Source organism: Taudactylus pleione, unplaced genomic scaffold (assembly GCF_031769625.1).
Source record: "Taudactylus pleione unplaced genomic scaffold, aTauple2 ptg000652l, whole genome shotgun sequence".
Taxonomy (NCBI): Eukaryota; Metazoa; Chordata; class Amphibia; order Anura; family Myobatrachidae; genus Taudactylus; species Taudactylus pleione.
Genome location: NW_028285054.1, coordinates 2,822,754 through 2,844,312, shown reverse-complemented (window position 1 = coordinate 2,844,312; position 21,559 = coordinate 2,822,754). Strand labels below are relative to the sequence as shown.

At 38.6% G+C, this 21,559-nt stretch overlaps 18 non-coding genes across 18 annotated transcripts; all 18 read right to left on the bottom strand.

The window, feature by feature from the left end:
- Positions 1-152: 152 nt before the first annotated feature.
- On the bottom strand, positions 153-457 carry LOC148478822 (signal recognition particle RNA). The gene has a single exon (XR_015872311.1).
- A 931-nt stretch (positions 458-1,388) lies between these two features.
- On the bottom strand, positions 1,389-1,688 carry LOC148478821 (signal recognition particle RNA). Its single transcript, XR_015872315.1, has one exon.
- Positions 1,689-2,619: 931 nt separating this feature from the next.
- On the bottom strand, positions 2,620-2,920 carry LOC148478820 (signal recognition particle RNA). Its single transcript, XR_015872251.1, has one exon.
- A 932-nt stretch (positions 2,921-3,852) lies between these two features.
- Positions 3,853-4,149, bottom strand: LOC148478819 (signal recognition particle RNA). The gene has a single exon (XR_015872337.1).
- Positions 4,150-5,083: 934 nt separating this feature from the next.
- LOC148478818 (signal recognition particle RNA) lies at positions 5,084-5,383 on the bottom strand. The gene has a single exon (XR_015872244.1).
- Positions 5,384-6,311: 928 nt separating this feature from the next.
- On the bottom strand, positions 6,312-6,611 carry LOC148478817 (signal recognition particle RNA). The gene has a single exon (XR_015872193.1).
- Positions 6,612-7,543: 932 nt separating this feature from the next.
- Positions 7,544-7,843, bottom strand: LOC148478816 (signal recognition particle RNA). Its single transcript, XR_015872310.1, has one exon.
- A 930-nt stretch (positions 7,844-8,773) lies between these two features.
- Positions 8,774-9,073, bottom strand: LOC148478815 (signal recognition particle RNA). The gene has a single exon (XR_015872332.1).
- A 932-nt stretch (positions 9,074-10,005) lies between these two features.
- On the bottom strand, positions 10,006-10,305 carry LOC148478814 (signal recognition particle RNA). Its single transcript, XR_015872390.1, has one exon.
- A 928-nt stretch (positions 10,306-11,233) lies between these two features.
- Positions 11,234-11,533, bottom strand: LOC148478813 (signal recognition particle RNA). Its single transcript, XR_015872081.1, has one exon.
- A 930-nt stretch (positions 11,534-12,463) lies between these two features.
- LOC148478812 (signal recognition particle RNA) lies at positions 12,464-12,763 on the bottom strand. Its single transcript, XR_015872058.1, has one exon.
- Positions 12,764-13,691: 928 nt separating this feature from the next.
- Positions 13,692-13,986, bottom strand: LOC148478811 (signal recognition particle RNA). The gene has a single exon (XR_015872248.1).
- Positions 13,987-14,918: 932 nt separating this feature from the next.
- On the bottom strand, positions 14,919-15,217 carry LOC148478810 (signal recognition particle RNA). Its single transcript, XR_015872238.1, has one exon.
- A 930-nt stretch (positions 15,218-16,147) lies between these two features.
- LOC148478809 (signal recognition particle RNA) lies at positions 16,148-16,447 on the bottom strand. The gene has a single exon (XR_015872067.1).
- A 930-nt stretch (positions 16,448-17,377) lies between these two features.
- LOC148478808 (signal recognition particle RNA) lies at positions 17,378-17,677 on the bottom strand. The gene has a single exon (XR_015872035.1).
- A 930-nt stretch (positions 17,678-18,607) lies between these two features.
- On the bottom strand, positions 18,608-18,907 carry LOC148478807 (signal recognition particle RNA). Its single transcript, XR_015872049.1, has one exon.
- A 930-nt stretch (positions 18,908-19,837) lies between these two features.
- Positions 19,838-20,137, bottom strand: LOC148478806 (signal recognition particle RNA). The gene has a single exon (XR_015872063.1).
- A 930-nt stretch (positions 20,138-21,067) lies between these two features.
- Positions 21,068-21,367, bottom strand: LOC148478805 (signal recognition particle RNA). Its single transcript, XR_015872223.1, has one exon.
- Between the last annotated feature and the right edge of the window lie 192 nt (positions 21,368-21,559).

Below are 21,559 nucleotides of genomic sequence, written 5' to 3'. Positions count from 1 at the left end.
AAAATACTCAATAATATAACACTAGAAAACTTACAGTAATGATACAATGGAGCTGTGTTGTTCATGCTGCTCTATATACAAATTATAATAAATATTTTTAACCACTCTGGTATCAAATTATCATAAAAATTAATGAGTAAAACAACATATTAAAGAAACTGTGTTGTGCTTTGTTGTCCAGGCTGCTCTACACTGGCTATTCACAGGTGCAATCCCACTACTGATAAGCACAGGGGGGTTTGACCTGCTCTGTTTCCAACCTGGGCCGGGTCACCTCTTTTTAAGCAACCTGGTAGGTAGCTCTGAGCTCCCCCAGAGTCACCATATTGATGCTGAACTTAGTGTGGACATCCAATCAACATAGCTCAATGGGGACCAGAACTCCTGGACTCAAACACTTCTTCAGCCTCAGCCTCCCAAGTAGCTGGGATTACAGACACACACCACAGTGCCCAGCAAGGAAAACAGCCTGCCCTCTAACATAGGAATCTCTCTCAGTGTGATGTCATTACAATGAGAAAAACAGCTTATCAATGCCATCTACTGGCCATTACTATAACTACATCCTTTATATTTTAATGGCCAATGGCTTATTTAGATTTTGTATAGCCTTTAGCATTATCAGCGAATACTCTGCCTAAATATAAATGTGCACTGCTCATGCCACTGTGCCCCACAATTGCTCATCCGTTAGTTTTACAGGTAAATATTTTTAAAGCTTGTTCCACTTTCTAACTCTTGCTTTGTGGTATTCCGCTTACCTGTATCCCTCTCCTCACATCATTGCCTCTATCCCCATCCACATATCTCACTTCACCCACATCACATGCAAAACATCCCTAACTAACATGATTTCACTGGTTGGCAAGTTACTGATGCCCACAAGAAGAACAGCACCCATGTCTCCTTAAATACTCTGTGCAGAAGTCATTATTTTGATGATCTGATGGGACATGTGCATGAAGCTGGAGCCATAAAAGTGGTAAATGTGCGAGTTTGGGACCAGCCTACAGAATTCTAGAAGAATATTTATATTTCATCATACTGGACATTATATAATAACAGTATTATGTTCATGGGCAAATGAAAAAAAAACTTTATTTAAATAGTAACTGTGTAGTTAGCAACAAATGGGTTACTGTATATAGTCAGTGGGAAATGGGTAACTTTAATGTTCATCATTATTTTTGCTTACAAAATGATGCACATCATCTAAGAATGACAGTTCTGAAAAAAAAAATACTCAATAATATAACACAAGAAAACTTACAGTAATGATACAATGGAGCTGTGTTGTTCATGCTGCTCTATATACAAATTATAATAAATATTTTTAACCACTCTGGTATCAAATTATCATAAAAATTAATGAGTAAAACAACATAATAAAGAAACTGTGTTGTGCTTTGTTGTCCAGGTTGCTCTACACTGGCTATTCACAGGTGCAATCCCACTACTGATAAGCACAGGGGGTTTGACCTGCTCTGTTTCCAACCTGGGCCGGTTCATCTCTTTTTAAGCAACCTGGTAGCTCTGAGCTCCCCCAGAGTCTTCATATTGATGCTGAACTTAGTGTGGACACCCAATCAACATAGCTTAATGGGGACCAGAACTCCTGGACTCAAACACTCCTCCAGCCTCAGCCTCCCAAGTAACTGGGATTACAGACACACACCATAGTGCCCGGCAAGGAAAACAGCCTGCTCTCTAACATAGGAATCTATCTCAGTGTGATGTCATTGCAATGAGAAAAACAGCTTATCAGTGCCATCTACTGGCCATTACTATAACTACATCCTTTATATTTTAATGGCCAATGGCTTATTTAGATTTTCTATAGCCTTTAGTATTATGAGCGAATACTCTGCCTAAATATAAATGTGCACTGCTCATGCCACTGTGCCCCACAATTGCTCATCCATTAGTTTTACTGGTATATATTTTTTAAAGCTTGCTCCACTATCAAACTCTTGCTTTGTGCTATTCCGCTCACCTCTATCCCTCTCCTCACATCATTGCCTCTATCCCCATCCACATATCTCACTCCACCCACATCACATGCAAAACATCCCTAACTAACATGATTTCACTGGTTGGCAAGTCACTGATGCCCACAAGAAGAACAGCACCCATGTCTCCTTAAATACTCTGTGCAGAAGTAATTATTTTGATGATCTGATGGGACATGTGCATGAAGCTGGAGCCATAAAAGTGGTAAATGTGCGAGTATGGGACCAGCCTAAAGAATTCTAGTAGAATATTTATATTTCATCATACTGGACATTATATAATAACAGTATTATGTTCATGGGCAAATGATAAAAAAACTTTATTTAAATAGTAACTGTGTAGTTAGCAACAAATGGGTTACTGTATATAGTCAGTGGGAAATGGGTAACTTTAATGTTCATCATTAGTTTTGCTTACAAAATGATGCACATCTTCTAAGAATGACAGTTCTGAAAAAAAAATACTCAATAATATAACACAAGAAAACTTACAGTAATGATACAATGGAGCTGTGTTGTTCATGCTGCTCTATATACAAATTATAATAAATATTTTTAACCACTCTGGTATCAAATTACAATAAAAATTAATGAGTAAAACAACATAATAAAGAAACTGTGTTGTGCTTTGTTGTCCAGGCTGCTCTACACTGGCTATTCACAGGTGCAATCCCACTACTGATAAGCACAGGGGGGTTTGACCTGCTCTGTTTCCAACCTGGGCCGGGTCACCTCTTTTTAAGCAACCTGGTAGCTCTGAGCTCCCCCAGAGTCACCATATTGATGCTGAATTTAGTGTGGACACCCAATCAACATAGCTCAATGGGGACCAGAACTCCTGGACTCAAACACTCCTCCAGCCTCAACCTCCCAAGTAGCTGGGATCACAGACACACACCACAGTGCCCAGCAAGGAAAACAGCCTGCTCCCTAACATAGGAATCTCTCTCAGTGTGATGTCATTACAATGAGAAAAACAGCTTATCAATGCCATCTACTGGCCATTACTATAACTACATCCTTTATATTTTAAAGGCCAATGGCTTATTTAGATTTTGTATAGCCTTTAGCATTATGAGCAAATACTCTGCCTAAATATAAATGTGCACTGCTCATGCCACTGTGCCCCACAATCGCTCATCCATTAGTTTTACTGGTATTTATTTTTTAAAGCTTATTCCACTATCTAACTCTTGCTTTGTGCTATTCCGCTCAACTCTATCCCTCTCCTCACATCATTGCCTCTATCCCCATCCACATATCTCACTCCACCCACATCACATGCAAAACATCCCTAACTAACATGATTTCACTGGTTGACAAGTTACTGATGCCCACAAGAAGAACAGCACCCATGTCTCCTTAAATACTCTGTGCAGAAGTCATTATTTTGATGATCTGATGGGACATGTGCATGAAGCTGGAGCCATAAAAGTGGTAAATGTGCGAGTTTGGGACCAGCCTACAGAATTCTAGAAGAATATTTATATTTCATCATACTGGACATTATATAAAAACAGTATTATGTTCATGGGCAAATGAAAAAAAAACTTTATTTAAATAGTAACTGTGTAGTTAGCAACAAATGGGTTACTGTATATAGTCAGAGGGAAATGGGTAACTTTAATGTTCATCATTATTTTTGCTTACAAAATGATGCACATCATCTAAGAATGACAGTTCTGAAAAAAAAAATACTCAATAATATAAAACAAGAAAACTTACAGTAATGATGCAATGGAGCTGTGTTGTTCATGCTGCTCTATATACAAATTATAATAAATATTTTTTACCACTCTGGTATCAAATTATCATAACAATTAATGAGTAAAACAACATAATAAAGAAACTGTGTTGTGCTTTGTTGTCCAGGCTGTTCTACACTGGCTATTCACAGGTGCAATCCCACTACTGATAAGCACAGGGGGTTTGACCTGCTCTGTTTCCAACCTGGGCCGGTTCACCTCTTTTTAAGCAACCTGGTAGGTCTGAGCTCCCCCAGAGTCACCATATTGATGTTGAACTTAGTGTGGACACCCAATCAACATAGCTCAATGCGGACCAGAACTCCTGGACTCAAACACTCCTCCACCCTTAACCTCCCAAGTAACTGGGATTACAGACACACACCATAGTGCCCACAAGAAAAACAGCCTGCTCTCTAACATAGGAATCTATCTCAGTGTGATGTCATTACAATGAGAAAAACAGCTTAACAGTGCCATCTACTGGCCATTACTATAACTACATCCTTTATATTTTAATGGCCAATGGCTTATTTAGATTTTCTATAGCCTTTAGCATTATGAGCGAATACTCTGCCTAAATATAAATGTGCACTGCTCATGCCACTGTGCCCCACAATTGCTCATCCATTAGTTTTACTGGTATATATTTTTTAAAGCTTGCTCCACTATCAAACTCTTGCTTTGTGCTATTCCGCTCACCTCTATCCCTCTCCTCACATCATTGCCTCTATCCCCATCCACATATCTCACTCCACCCACATCACATGCAAAACATCCCTAACTAACATGATTTCACTGGTTGGCAAGTCACTGATGCCCACAAGAAGAACAGCACCCATGTCTCCTTAAATACTCTGTGCAGAAGTCATTATTTTGATGATCTGATGGGACATGTGCATGAAGCTGGAGCCATAAAAGTGGTAAATGTGCGAGTATGGGACCAGCCTAAAGAATTCTAGTAGAATATTTATATTTCATCATACTGGACATTATATAATAACAGTATTATGTTCATGGGCAAATGATAAAAAAACTTTATTTAAATAGTAACTGTGTAGTTAGCAACAAATGGGTTACTGTATATAGTCAGTGGGAAATGGGTAACTTTAATGTTCATCATTATTTTTGCTTACAAAATGATGCACATCATCTAAGAATGACAGTTCTGAAAAAAAAAATACTCAATAATATAACACAAGAAAACTTACAGTAATGATACAATGGAGCTGTGTTGTTCATGCTGCTCTATATACAAATTATAATAAATATTTTTTACCACTCTGGTATCAAATTATCATAAAAATTAATGAGTAAAACAACATAATAAAGAAACTGTGTTGTGCTTTGTTGTCCAGGCTGCTCTACACTGGCTATTCACAGGTGCAATCCCACTACTGATAAGCACAGGGGGTTTGACCTGCTCTGTTTCCAACCTGGGCTGGGTCACCTCTTTTTAAGCAACCGGGTAGCGCTGAGCTCCCCCAGAATCACCATATTGATGCTGAACTTAGTGTGGACACCCAATCAACATAGCTCAATGGGGACCAGAACTCCTGGACTCAAACACTCCTTCAGCCTCAGCCTCCCAAGTAGCTGGGATTACAGACACACACCACAGTGCCCAGCAAGGAAAACAGCCTGCTCTCTAACATAGGAATCTCTCTCAGTGTGATTTCATTACAATGAGAAAAACAGCTTATCAATGCCATCTACTGGCCATTACTATAACTACATCCTTTATATTTTAATGGCCAATGGCTTATTTAGATTTTGTATAGCCTTTAGCATTAAGAGCGAATACTCTGCCTAAATATAAATGTGCACTGCTCATGCCACTGTGCCCCACAATTGCTCATCCATTAGTTTTACAGGTAAATATTTTTAAAGCTTGTTCCACTTTCTAACTCTTGCTTTGTGGTATTCCGCTTACCTGTATCCCTCTCCTCACATCATTGCCTCTATCCCCATCCACATATCTCACTCCACCCACATCACATGCAAAACATCCCTAACTAACATGATTTCACTGGTTGGCAAGTCACTGATGCCCACCAGAACAGCACCTATGTCTCCTTAAACACTCTGTGCAGAATTCATTATTTTGATGATCTGATGGGACATGTGCATGAAGCTGGAGCCATAAAAGTCGTAAATGTGCGAGTATGGGACCAGCCTACAGAATTCTAGTAGAATATTTATATTTCATCATACTGGACATTATATAATAACAGTATTATGTTCATGGGCAAATGATAAAAAAGCTTTATTTAAATAGTAACTGTGTAGTTAGCAATAAATGGGTTACTGTATATAGTCAGTGGGAAATGGGTAACTTTAATGTTCATCATTATTTTTGATTACAAAATGATGCACATCATCTAAGAATGACAGTTCTGATAAAAAAAATACTCAATAATATAAAACAAGAAAACTTACAGTAATGATACAATGGAGCTGTGTTGTTCATGCTGCTCTATATAAAAATTATAATGAATATTTTTAACCACTCTGGTATCAAATTATCATAAAAATGAATGAGTAAAACAACATAATAAAGAAACTGTGTTGTGCTTTGTTGTCCAGGCTGCTCTACACTGGCTATTCACAGGTACAATCCCACTACTGATAAGCACAGGGGGTTTGACCTGCTCTGTTTCCAACCTGGGCTGGTTCACCTCTTTTTAAGCAACCTGGTAGCTCTGAGCTCCTCCAGAGTCACCATATTGATGCTGAACTTAGTGTGGACACCCAATCAACATAGCTCAATGGGGACCAGAACTCCTGGACTCAAACACTCCTCCAGCCTCAGCCTCCCAAGTAACTGGGATTACAGACACACACCACAGTGCCCGGCAACAAAAACCGCCTGCTCTCTAACATAGGAATCTCTCTCAGTGTGATGTCATTACAATGAGAAAAACAGCTTATCAATGCCATCTACTAGCCATTACTATAACTACATCCTTTATATTTTAATGGCCAATGGCTTATTTAGATTTTGTATAGCCTTTAGCATTATGAGCGAATACTCTGCCTAAATATAAATGTGCACTGCTCATGCCACTGTGCCCCACAATCGCTCATCCATTAGTTTTACTGGTATATATTTTTTAAAGCTTATTCCACTATCTAACTCTTGCTTTGTGCTATTCCGCTCACCTCTATCCCTCTCCTCACATCATTGCCTCTATCCCCATCCACATATCTCACTCCAACCACTTCACATGCAAAACATCCCTAACTAACATGATTTCACTGGTTGGTAAGTCACTGATGCCCACAAGAAGAACAGCACCCATGTCTCCTTAAATACTCTGTGCAGAAGTCATTATTTTGATGATCTGATGGGACATGTGCATGAAGCTGGAGCCATAAAAGTTGTAAATGTGCGAGTATGGGACCAGCCTACAGAATTCTAGTAGAATATTTATATTTCATCATACTGGACATTATATAATAACAGTATTATGTTCAAGGGAAAATGATAAAAAAAACTTTATTTAAAAAGTAACTGTGTAGTTAGCAACAAATGGGTTACTGTATATAGTCAGTGGGAAATGGGTATCTAATGTTCATCATTATTTTTGCTTACAAAATGATGCACATCATCTAAGAATGACAGTTCTGAAAAAAAAAAATACTCAATAATATAACACAAGAAAACTTACAGTAATGATACACTGGAGCTGTGTTGTTCATGTTGCTCTATATACAAATTATAATAAATATTTTTTACCACGCTGGTATCAAATTATCATAAAAATTAATGAGTAAAGCAACATAATAAAGAAACTGTGTTGTGCTTTGTTGTCCAGGTTGCTCTACACTGGCTATTCACAGGTGCAATCCCACTACTGATAAGCACAGGGGGTTTGACCTGCTCTGTTTCCAACCTGGACCGGTTCACCTCTTTTTAAGCAACCTGGTAGCTCTGAGCCCCCCCAGAGTCACCATATTGATGCTGAACTTAGTGTGGACACCCTATCAACATAGCTCAATGGGGACCAGAATTCCTGGACTCAAACACTCCTCCACCCTTAACCTCCCAAGTAGCTGGGATTACAGACACACACCACAGTGCCCAGCAAGGAAAACAGCCTGCTCTCTAACATAGGAATCTCTCTCAGTGAGATGTCATTACAATGAGAAAAACAGCTTAACAGTGCCATCTACTGGCCATTACTATAACTACATCCTTTATATTTTAATGGCCAATGGCTTATTTAGATTTTGTATAGCCTTTAGCATTATGAGCGAATACTCTGCCTAAATATAAATGTGCACTGCTCATGCCACTGTGCCCCACAATCGCTCATCCATTAGTTTTACTGGTATATATTTTTTAAAGCTTATTCCACTATCTAACTCTTGCTTTGGGCTATTCCGCTCACCTCTATCCCTCTCCTCACATCATTGCCTCTATCCCCATCCACATATCCCACTCCACCCACATCACATGCAAAACATCCCTAACTAACATGATTTCACTGATTGGCATTTTACTGATGCCCACAAGAAGAACAGCACCCATGTCTCCTTAAATACTCTGTGCAGAAGTCATTATTTTGATGATCTGATGGGACATGTGCTTGAAGCTGGAGCCATAAAAGTGGTAAATGTGCGAGTATGGGACCAGCCTAAAGAATTCTAGTAGAATATTTATATTTCATCATACTGGACATTATATAATAACAGTATTATGTTCATGGGCAAATGATAAAAAACCTTTATTTAAATAGTAACTGTAGATAGTAACAAATGGGTTACTGTATATAGTCAGTGGGAAATGGGTAACTTTAATGTTCATCATTATTTTTGCTTACAAAATGATGCACATCATCTAAGAATGACAGTTCTGAAACAAAAAATACTCAATCATATAAAACAAGAAAACTTACAGTAATGATACAATGGAGCTGTGTTGTTCATGCTGCTCTATATACAAATTATAATGAATATTTTTAACCACTCTGGTATCAAATTATCATAAAAATGAATGAGTAAAACAACATAATAAAGAAACTGTGTTGTGCTTTGTTGTCCAGGCTGCTCTACACTGGCTATTCACAGGTACAATCCCTCTACTGATAAGCACAGGGGGTTTGACCTGCTCTGTTTCCAACCTGGACCGGTTCACCTCTTTTTAAGCAACCTGGTAGCTCTGAGCCCCCCCAGAGTCACCATATTGATGCTGAACTTAGTGTGGACACCCTATCAACATAGCTCAATGGGGACCAGAATTCCTGGACTCAAACACTCCTCCACCCTTAACCTCCCAAGTAGCTGGGATTACAGACACACACCACAGTGCCCAGCAAGGAAAACAGCCTGCTCTCTAACATAGGAATCTCTCTCAGTGTGATGTCATTACAATGAGAAAAACAGCTTATCAATGCCATCTACTGGCCATTACTATAACTACATCCTTTATATTTTAATGGCCAATGGCTTATTTAGATTTTGTATAGCCTTTAGCATTAGAGGCGAATACTCTGCCTAAATATAAATGTGCACTGCTCATGCCACTGTGCCCCACAATCGCTCATCCATTAGTTTTACTGGTATATATTTTTTAAAGCTTATTCCACTATCCAACTCTTGCTTTGTGCTATTCCGCTCACCTCTATCCCTCTCCTCACATCATTGCCTCTATCCCCATCCACATATCTCACTCCAACCACATCACATGCAAAACATCCCTAACTAACATGATTTCACTGGTTGGTAAGTCACTGATGCCCACAAGAAAAACAGCACCCATGTCTCCTTAAACACTCTGTGCAGAGGTCATTATTTTGATGATCTGATGGGACATGTGCATGAAGCTGGAGCCATAAAAGTGGTAAATGTGCGAGTATGGGACCAGCCTACAGAATTCTAGTAGAATATTTATATTTCATCATACTGGACATTATATAATAACAGTATTATGTTCATGGGCAAATGATAAAAAAACTTTATTTAAATAGTAACTGTGTAGTTAGCAACAAATGGGTTACTGTATATAGTCAGTGGGAAATGGGTAACTTTAATGTTCATCATTATTTTTGCTTACAAAATGATGCACATCATCTAAGAATGACAGTTCTGAAAAAAAAAATACTCAATAATATAAAACAAGAAAACTTACAGTAATGATACAATGGAGCTGTGTTGTTCATGCTGCTCTATATACAAATTATAATAAATATTTTTAACCACTCTGGTATCAAATTATCATAAAAATGAATGAGTAAAACAACATAATAAAGAAACTGTGTTGTGCTTTGTTGTCCAGGCTGCTCTACACTGGCTATTCACAGGTGCAATCCCACTACTGATAAGCACAGGGGGTTTGACCTGCTCTGTTTCCAACCTGGGCCGGTTCACCTCTTTTTAAGCAACCTGGTAGCTCTGAGCTCCCCCAGAGTCACCATATTGATGCTGAACTTAGTGTGGACACCCAATCAACATAGCTCAATGGGGACCAGAACTCCTGGACTCAAACACTCCTCTAGCCTCAGCCTCCCAAGTAACTGGGATTACAGACACACACTACAGTGCCCGGCAACGAAAACAGCCTGCTCTCTAACATAGGAATCTCTCTCAGTGTGATGTCATTACAATGAGAAAAACAGCTTATCAATGCCATCTACTGGCCATTACTATAACTACATCCTTTATATTTTAATGGCCAATGGCTTATTTAGATTTTGTATAGCCTTTTGCATTATGAGCGAATACTCTGCCTAAATATAAATGTGCACTGCTCATGCCACTGTGCCCCACAATCGCTCATCCATTAGTTTTACTGGTATATATTTTTTAAAGCTTATTCCACTATCCAACTCTTGCTTTGTGCTATTCCGCTCACCTCTATCCCTCTCCTCACATCATTGCCTCTATCCCCATCCACATATCTCACTCCAACCACATCACATGCAAAACATCCCTAACTAACATGATTTCACTGGTTGGTAAGTCACTGATGCCCACAAGAAAAACAGCACCCATGTCTCCTTAAACACTCTGTGCAGAAGTCATTATTTTGATGATCTGATGGGACATGTGCATGAAGCTGGAGCCATAAAAGTGGTAAATGTGCGAGTATGGGACCAGCCTAAAGAATTCTAGTAGAATATTTATATTTCATCATACTGGACATTATATAATAACAGTATTATGTTCATGGGCAAATGATAAAAAACCTTTATTTAAATAGTAACTGTAGATAGCAACAAATGGGTTACTGTATATAGTCAGTGGGAAATGGGTATCTAATGTTCATCATTATTTTTGCTTACAAAATGATGCACATCATCTAAGAATGACAGTTCTGAAAAAAAAAATACTCAATAATATAACACAAGAAAACTTACAGTAATGATACACTGGAGCTGTGTTGTTCATGTTGCTCTATATACAAATTATAATAAATATTTTTTACCACGCTGGTTTCAAATTATCATAAAAATTAATGAGTAAAGCAACATAATAAAGAAACTGTGTTGTGCTTTGTTGTCCAGGCTGCTCTACACTGGCTATTCACAGGTGCAATCCCACTACTGATAAGCACAGGGGGTTTGACCTGCTCTGTTTCCAACCTGGGCCGGTTCACCTCTTTTTAAGCAACCTGGTAGCTCTGAGCTCCCCCAGAGTCACCATATTGATGCTGAACTTAGTGTGGACACCCAATCAACATAGCTCAAAGGGGACCAGAACTCCTGGACTCAAACACTCCTCCAGCCTCAGCCTCCCAAGTAACTGGGATTACAGACACACACTACAGTGCCCGACAACGAAAACAGCCTGCTCTCTAACATAGGAATCTCTCTCAGTGTGATGTCATTACAATGAGAAAAACAGCTTATCAATGCCATCTACTGGCCATTACTATAACTACATCCTTTATATTTTAATGGCCAATGGCTTATTTAGATTTTGTATAGCCTTTTGCATTATGAGCGAATACTCTGCCTAAATATAAATGTGCACTGCTCATGCCACTGTGCCCCACAATCGCTCATCCATTAGTTTTACTGGTATATAATTTTTAAAGCTTATTCCACTATCCAACTCTTGCTTTGTGCTATTCCGCTCACCTCTATCCCTCTCCTCACATCATTGCCTCTATCCCCATCCACATATCTCACTCCAACCACATCACATGCAAAACATCCCTAACTAACATGATTTCACTGGTTGGTAAGTCACTGATGCCCACAAGAAAAACAGCACCCATGTCTCCTTAAACACTCTGTGCAGAAGTCATTATTTTGATGATCTGATGGGACATGTGCATGAAGCTGGAGCCATAAAAGTGGTAAATGTGCGAGTATGGGACCAGCCTACAGAATTCTAGTAGAATATTTATATTTCATCATACTGGACATTATATAATAACAGTATTATGTTCATGGGCAAATGATAAAAAACCTTTATTTAAATAGTAACTGTAGATAGCAACAAATGGGTTACTGTATATAGTCAGTGGGAAATGGGTAACTTTAATGTTCATCATTATTTTTGCTTACAAAATGATGCACATCATCTAAGAATGACAGTTCTGAAAAAAAAAATACTCAATAATATAAAACAAGAAAACTTACAGTAATGATACAATGGAGCTGTGTTGTTCATGCTGCTCTATATACAAATTATAATAAATATTTTTAACCACTCTGGTATCAAATTATCATAAAAATGAATGAGTAAAACAACATAATAAAGAAACTGTGTTGTGCTTTGTTGTCCAGGCTGCTCTACACTGGCTATTCACAGGTGCAATCCCACTACTGATAAGCACAGGGGGTTTGACCTGCTCTGTTTCCAACCTGGGCCGGTTCACCTCTTTTTAAGCAACCTGGTAGCTCTGAGCTCACCCAGAGTCACCATATTGATGCTGAACTTAGTGTGGACACCCAATCAACATAGCTCAATGGGGACCAGAACTCCTGGACTCAAACACTCCTCCAGCCTCAGCCTCCCAAGTAACTGGGATTACAGACACACACTACAGTGCCCGGCAATGAAAACAGCCTGCTCTCTAACATAGGAATCTCTCTCAGTGTGATGTCATTACAATGAGAAAAACAGCTTATCAATGCCATCTACTGGCCATTACTATAACTACATCCTTTATATTTTAATGGCCAATGGCTTATTTAGATTTTGTATAGCCTTTTGCATTATGAGCGAATACTCTGCCTAAATATAAATGTGCACCGCTCATGCCACTGTGCCCCACAATCGCTCATCCATTAGTTTTACTGGTATATATTTTTTAAAGCTTATTCCACTATCCAACTCTTGCTTTGTGCTATTCCGCTCACCTCTATCCCTCTCCTCACATCATTGCCTCTATCCCCATCCACATATCTCACTCCAACCACATCACATGCAAAACATCCCTAACTAACATGATTTCACTGGTTGGTAAGTCACTGATGCCCACAAGAAAAACAGCACCCATGTCTCCTTAAACACTCTGTGCAGAAGTCATTATTTTGATGATCTGATGGGACATGTGCATGAAGCTGGAGCCATAAAAGTGGTAAATGTGCGAGTATGGGACCAGCCTACAGAATTCTAGTAGAATATTTATATTTCATCATACTGGACATTATATAATAACAGTATTATGTTCATGGGCAAATGATAAAAAAACTTTATTTAAATAGTAACTGTAGATAGCAACAAATGGGTTACTGTATATAGTCAGTGGGAAATGGGTAACTTTAATGTTCATCATTATTTTTGCTTACAAAATAATGCACATCATCTAAGAATGACAGTTCTGAAAAAAAAAATACTCAATAATATAAAACAAGAAAACTTACAGTAATGATACAATGGAGCTGTGTTGTTCATGCTGCTCTATATACAAATTATAATAAATATTTTTAACCACTCTGGTATCAAATTATCAAAAATGAATGAGTAAAACAACATAATAAAGAAACTGTGTTGTGTTGTCCAGGCTGTTCTACACTGGCTATTCACAGGTGTAATCCCACTACTGATAAGCACAGGGGGTTTGACCTGCTCTGTTTTCAACCTGGGCCGGTTCACCTCTTTTTAAGCAACCTGGTAGCTCTGAGCTCCCCCAGAGTCACCATATTGATGCAGAACTTAGTGTGGACACCCAATCAACATAGCTCAATGGGGACCAGAACTCCTGGACTCAAACACTCCTCCAACCTCAGCCTCCCAAGTAACTGGGATTACAGACACACACCACAGTGCCTGGCAACGAAAACAGCCTGCTCTCTAACATAGGAATCTCTCTCAGTGTGATGTCATTACAATGAGAAAAACAGCTTATCAATGCCATCTACTGGCCATTACTATAACTACATCCTTTATATTTTAATGGCCAATGGCTTATTTAGATTTTGTATAGCCTTTTGCATTATGAGCGAATACTCTGCCTAAATATAAATGTGCACTGCTCATGCCACTGTGACCAACAATCGCTCATCCATTAGTTTTACTGGTATATATTTTTTAAAGCTTATTCCACTATCTAACTCTTGCTTTGTGCTATTCCGCTCACCTCTATCCCTCTCCTCACATCATTGCCTCTATCCCCATCCACATATCTCACTCCAACCACATCACATGCAAAACATCCCTAACTAACATGATTTCACTGGTTGGTAAGTCACTGATGCCCACAAGAAAAACAGCACCCATGTCTCCTTAAATACTCTGTGCAGAAGTCATTATTTTGATGATCTGATGGGACATGTGCATGAAGCTGGAGCCATAAAAGTGGTAAATGTGCGAGTATGAGACCAGCCTACAGAATTCTAGTAGAATATTTATATTTCATCATACTGGACATTATATAATAACAGTATTATGTTCATGGGCAAATGATAAAAAAACTTTATTTAAATAGTAACTGTGTAGTTAGCAACAAATGGGTTACTGTATATAGTCAGTGGGAAATGGGTAACTTTAATGTTCATCATTATTTTTGCTTACAAAATGATGCACATCATCTAAGAATGAAAGTTCTGAAAAAAAAAATACTCAATAATATAACACAAGAAAACTTACAGTAATGATACAATGGAGCTGTGTTGTTCATGCTGCTCTATATACAAATTATAATAAATATTTTTAACCACTCTGGTATCAAATTATCATAAAAATTAATGAGTAAAACAACATAATAAAGAAACTGTGTTGTGCTTTGTTGTCCAGGCTGCTCTACACTGGCTATTCACGGGTGCAATCCCACTACTGATAAGCACAGGGGGTTTGACCTGCTCTGTTCCAACCTGGGCCGGGTCACCTCTTTTTAAGCAACCTGGTAGCTCTGAGCTCCCCCAGATTCACCATATTGATGCTGAACTTAGTGTGGACACCCAATCAACATAGCTCAATGGGGACCAGAACTCCTGGACTCAAACACTCCTTCAGCCTCAGCCTCCCAAACAGCTGGGATTACAGACACACACCACAGTGCCCAGCAAGGAAAACAGCCTGCTCTCTAACATAGGAATCTCTCTCAGTGTGATGTCATTACAATGAGAAAAACAGCTTATCAATGCCATCTACTGGCCATTACTATAACTACATCCTTTATATTTTAATGGCCAATGGCTTATTTAGATTTTGTATAGCCTTTTGCATTATGAGCGAATACTCTGCCTAAATATAAATGTGCACTGCTCATGCCACTGTGCCCCACAATCGCTCATCCATTAGTTTTACTGGTATATATTTTTTAAAGCTTATTCCACTATCCAACTCTTGCTTTGTGCTATTCCGCTCACCTCTATCCCTCTCCTCACATCATTGCCTCTATCCCCATCCACATATCTCACTCCAACCACATCACATGCAAAACATCCCTAACTAACATGATTTCACTGGGTGGTAAGTCACTGATGCCCACAAGAAAAACAGCACCCATGTCTCCTTAAACACTCTGTGCAGAAGTCATTATTTTGATGATCTGATGGGACATGTGCATGAAGCTGGAGCCATAAAAGTGGTAAATGTGCGAGTATGGGACCAGCCTACAGAATTCTAGTAGAATATTTATATTTCATCATACTGGACATTATATAATAACAGTATTATGTTCATGGGCAAATGATAAAAAACCTTTATTTAAATAGTAACTGTAGATAGCAACAAATGGGTTACTGTATATAGTCAGTGGGAAATGGGTAACTTTAATGTTCATCATTATTTTTGCTTACAAAATGATGCACATCATCTAAGAATGACAGTTCTGAAAAAAAAAATACTCAATAATATAAAACAAGAAAACTTACAGTAATGATACAATGGAGCTGTGTTGTTCATGCTGCTCTATATACAAATTATAATAAATATTTTTAACCACTCTGGTATCAAATTATCATAAAAATGAATGAGTAAAACAACATAATAAAGAAACTGTGTTGTGCTTTGTTGTCCAGGCTGCTCTACACTGGCTATTCACAGGTGCAATCCCACTACTGATAAGCACAGGGGGTTTGACCTGCTCTGTTTCCAACCTGGGCCGGTTCACCTCTTTTTAAGCAACCTGGTAGCTCTGAGCTCCCCCAGAGTCACCATATTGATGCAGAACTTAGTGTGGACACCCAATCAACATAGCTCAATGGGGACCAGAACTCCTGGACTCAAACACTCCTCCAACCTCAGCCTCCCAAGTAACTGGGATTACAGACACACACCACAGTGCCTGGCAACGAAAACAGCCTGCTCTCTAACATAGGAATCTCTCTCAGTGTGATGTCATTACAATGAGAAAAACAGCTTATCAATGCCATCTACTGGCCATTACTATAACTACATCCTTTATATTTTAATGGCCAATGGCTTATTTAGATTTTGTATAGGCTTTTGCATTATGAGCGAATACTCTGCCTAAATATAAATGTGCACTGCTCATGCCACTGTGACCAACAATCGCTCATCCATTAGTTTTACTGGTATATATTTTTTAAAGCTTATTCCACTATCTAACTCTTGCTTTGTGCTATTCCGCTCACCTCTATCCCTCTCCTCACATCATTGCCTCTATCCCCATCCACATATCTCACTCCAACCACATCACATGCAAAACATCCCTAACTAACATGATTTCACTGGTTGGTAAGTCACTGATGCCCACAAGAAAAACAGCACCCATGTCTCCTTAAATACTCTGTGCAGAAGTCATCATTTTGATGATCTGATGGGACATGTGCATGAAGCTGGAGCCATAAAAGTGGTAAATGTGCGAGTATGGGACCAGCCTACAGAATTCGAGTAGAATATTTATATTTCATCATACTGGACATTATATAATAACAGTATTATGTTCATGGGCAAATGATAAAAAAACTTTATTTAAATAGTAACTGTGTAGTTAGCAACAAATGGGTTACTGTATATAGTCAGTGGGAAATGGGTAACTTTAATGTTCATCATTATTTTTACTTACAAAATGATGCACATTATCTAAGAATGAAAGTTCTGAAAAAAAATACTCAATAATATAACGCAAGAAAACTTACAGTAATGATACAATGGAGCTGTGTTGTTCATGCTGCTCTATATACAAATTATAATAAATATTTTTAACCACTCTGGTATCAAATTATCATAAAAATTAATGAGTAAAACAACATAATAAAGAAACTGTGTTGTGCTTTGTTGTCCAGGCTGCTCTACACTGGCTATTCACAGGTACAATCCCACTACTGATAAGCACAGGGGGTTTGACCTGCTCTGTTTCCAACCTGGGCCGGTTCACCTCTTTTTAAGCAACCTGGTAGCTCTGAGCTCCCCCAGAGTCACCATATTGATGCTGAACTTAGTGTGGACACCCAATCAACATAGCTCAATGGGGACCAGAACTCCTGGACTCAAACACTCCTCCAGCCTCAGCCTCCCAAGTAACTGGGATTACAGACACACACCACAGTGCCCAGCAAGGAAAACAGCCTGCTCTCTAACATAGGAATCTCTCTCAGTGTGATGTCATTACAATGAGAAAAACAGCTTATCAATGCCATCTACTGGCCATTACTATAACTACATCCTTTATATTTTAATGGCCAATGGCTTATTTAGATTTTGTATAGCCTTTTGCATTATGAGCGAATACTCTGCCTAAATATAAATGTGCACTGCTCATGCCACTGTGCCCCACAATCGCTCATCCATTAGTTTTACTGGTATATATTTTTTAAAGCTTATTCCACTATCCAACTCTTGCTTTGTGCTATTCCGCTCACCTCTATCCCTCTCCTCACATCATTGCCTCTATCCCCATCCACATATCTCACTCCAACCACATCACATGCAAAACATCCCTAACTAACATGATTTCACTGGTTGGTAAGTCACTGATGCCCACAAGAAAAACAGCACCCATGTCTCCTTAAACACTCTGTGCAGAAGTCATTATTTTGATGATCTGATGGGACATGTGCATGAAGCTGGAGCCATAAAAGTGGTAAATGTGCGAGTATGGGACCAGCCTACAGAATTCTAGTAGAATATTTATATTTCATCATACTGGACATTATATAATAACAGTATTATGTTCATGGGCAAATGATAAAAAACCTTTATTTAAATAGTAACTGTAGATAGCAACAAATGGGTTACTGTATATAGTCAGTGGGAAATGGGTAACTTTAATGTTCATCATTATTTTTGCTTACAAAATGATGCACATCATCTAAGAATGACAGTTCTGAAAAAAAAAATACTCAATAATATAAAACAAGAAAACTTACAGTAATGATACAATGGAGCTGTGTTGTTCATGCTGCTCTATATACAAATTATAATAAATATTTTTAACCACTCTGGTATCAAATTATCATAAAAATGAATGAGTAAAACAACATAATAAAGAAATTGTGTTGTGCTTTGTTGTCCAGGCTGCTCTACACTGGCTATTCACAGGTGCAATCCCACTACTGATAAGCACAGGGGGTTTGACCTGCTCTGTTTCCAACCTGGGCCGGTTCACCTCTTTTTAAGCAACCTGGTAGCTCTGAGCTCCCCCAGAGTCACCATATTGATGCTGAACTTAGTGTGGACACCCAATCAACATAGCTCAATGGGGACCAGAACTCCTGGACTCAAACACTCCTCCAGCCTCAGCCTCCCAAGTAACTGGGATTACAGACACACACTACAGTGCCCGGCAATGAAAACAGCCTGCTCTCTAACATAGGAATCTCTCTCAGTGTGATGTCATTACAATGAGAAAAACAGCTTATCAATGCCATCTACTGGCCATTACTATAACTACATCCTTTATATTTTAATGGCCAATGGCTTATTTAGATTTTGTATAGCCTTTTGCATTATGAGCGAATACTCTGCCTAAATATAAATGTGCACTGCTCATGCCACTGTGCCCCACAATCGCTCATCCATTAGTTTTACTGGTATATATTTTTTAAAGCTTATTCCACTATCCAACTCTTGCTTTGTGCTATTCCGCTCACCTCTATCCCTCTCCTCACATCATTGCCTCTATCCCCATCCACATATCTCACTCCAACCAGATCACATGCAAAACATCCCTAACTAACATGATTTCACTGGTTGGTAAGTCACTGATGCCCACAAGAAAAACAGCACCCATGTCTCCTTAAACACTCTGTGCAGAAGTCATTATTTTGATGATCTGATGGGACATGTGCATGAAGCTGGAGCCATAAAAGTGGTAAATGTGCGAGTATGGGACCAGCCTACAGAATTCTAGTAGAATATTTATATTTCATCATACTGGACATTATATAATAACAGTATTATGTTCATGGGCAAATGATAAAAAAACTTTATTTAAATAGTAACTGTAGATAGCAACAAATGGGTTACTGTATATAGTCAGTGGGAAATGGGTAACTTTAATGTTCATCATTATTTTTGCTTACAAAATAATGCACATCATCTAAGAATGACAGTTCTGAAAAAAAAAATACTCAATAATATAAAACAAGAAAACTTACAGTAATGATACAATGGAGCTGTGTTGTTCATGCTGCTCTATATACAAATTATAATAAATATTTTTAACCACTCTGGTATCAAATTATCATAAAAATGAATGAGTAAAACAACATAATAAAGAAACTGTGTTGTGCTTTGTTGTCCAGGCTGTTCTACACTGGCTATTCACAGGTGCAATCCCACTACTGATAAGCACAGGGGGTTTGACCTGCTCTGTTTCCAACCTGGGCCGGTTCACCTCTTTTTAAGCAACCTGGTAGCTCTGAGCTCCCCCAGAGTCACCATATTGATGCAGAACTTAGTGTGGACACCCAATCAACATAGCTCAATGGGGACCAGAACTCCTGGACTCAAACACTCCTCCAACCTCAGCCTCCCAAGTAACTGGGATTACAGACACACACCACAGTGCCTGGCAACGAAAACAGCCTGCTCTCTAACATAGGAATCTCTCTCAGTGTGATGTCATTACAATGAGAAAAACAGCTTATCAATGCCATCTACTGGCCATTACTATAACTACATCCTTTATATTTTAATGGCCAATGGCTTATTTAGATTTTGTATAGGCTTTTGCATTATGAGCGAATACTCTGCCTAAATATAAATGTGCACTGCTCATGCCACTGTGACCAACAATCGCTCATCCATTAGTTTTACTGGTATATATTTTTTAAAGCTTATTCCACTATCTAACTCTTGCTTTGTGCTATTCCGCTCACCTCTATCCCTCTCCTCACATCATTGCCTCTATCCCCATCCACATATCTCACTCCAACCACATCACATGCAAAACATCCCTAACTAACATGATTTCACTGGTTGGTAAGTCACTGATGCCCACAAGAAAAACAGCACCCATGTCTCCTTAAATACTCTGTGCAGAAGTCATCATTTTGATGATCTGATGGGACATGTGCATGAAGCTGGAGCCATAAAAGTGGTAAATGTGCGAGTATGGGACCAGCCTACAGAATTCTAGTAGAATATTTATATTTCATCATACTGGACATTATATAATAACAGTATTATGTTCATGGGCAAATGATAAAAAAACTTTATTTAAATAGTAACTGTGTAGTTAGCAACAAATGGGTTACTGTATATAGTCAGTGGGAAATGGGTAACTTTAATGTTCATCATTATTTTTACTTACAAAATGATGCACATCATCTAAGAATGAAAGTTCTGAAAAAAAATACTCAATAATATAACGCAAGAAAACTTACAGTAATGATACAATGGAGCTGTGTTGTTCATGCTGCTCTATATACAAATTATAATAAATATTTTTAACCACTCTGGTATCAAATTATCATAAAAATTAATGAGTAAAACAACATAATAAAGAAACTGTGTTGTGCTTTGTTGTCCAGGCTGCTCTACACTGGCTATTCACGGGTGCAATCCCACTACTGATAAGCACAGGGGGTTTGACCTGCTCTGTTTCCAACCTGGGCCGGGTCACCTCTTTTTAAGCAACCTGGTAGCTCTGAGCTCCCCCAGATTCACCATATTGATGCTGAACTTAGTGTGGACACCCAATCAACATAGCTCAATGGGGACCAGAACTTCTGGACTCAAACACTCCTTCAGCCTCAGCCTCCCAAACAGCTGGGATTACAGACACACACCACAGTGCCCAGCAAGGAAAACAGCCTGCTCTCTAACATAGGAATCTCTCTCAGTGTGATGTCATTACAATGAGAAAAACAGCTTATCAATGCCATCTACTGGCCATTACTATAAGTACATCCATTATATTTTAATGGCCAATGGCTTATTTAGATTTTGTATAGCCTTTTGCATTATGAGCGAATACTCTGCCTAAATATAAAT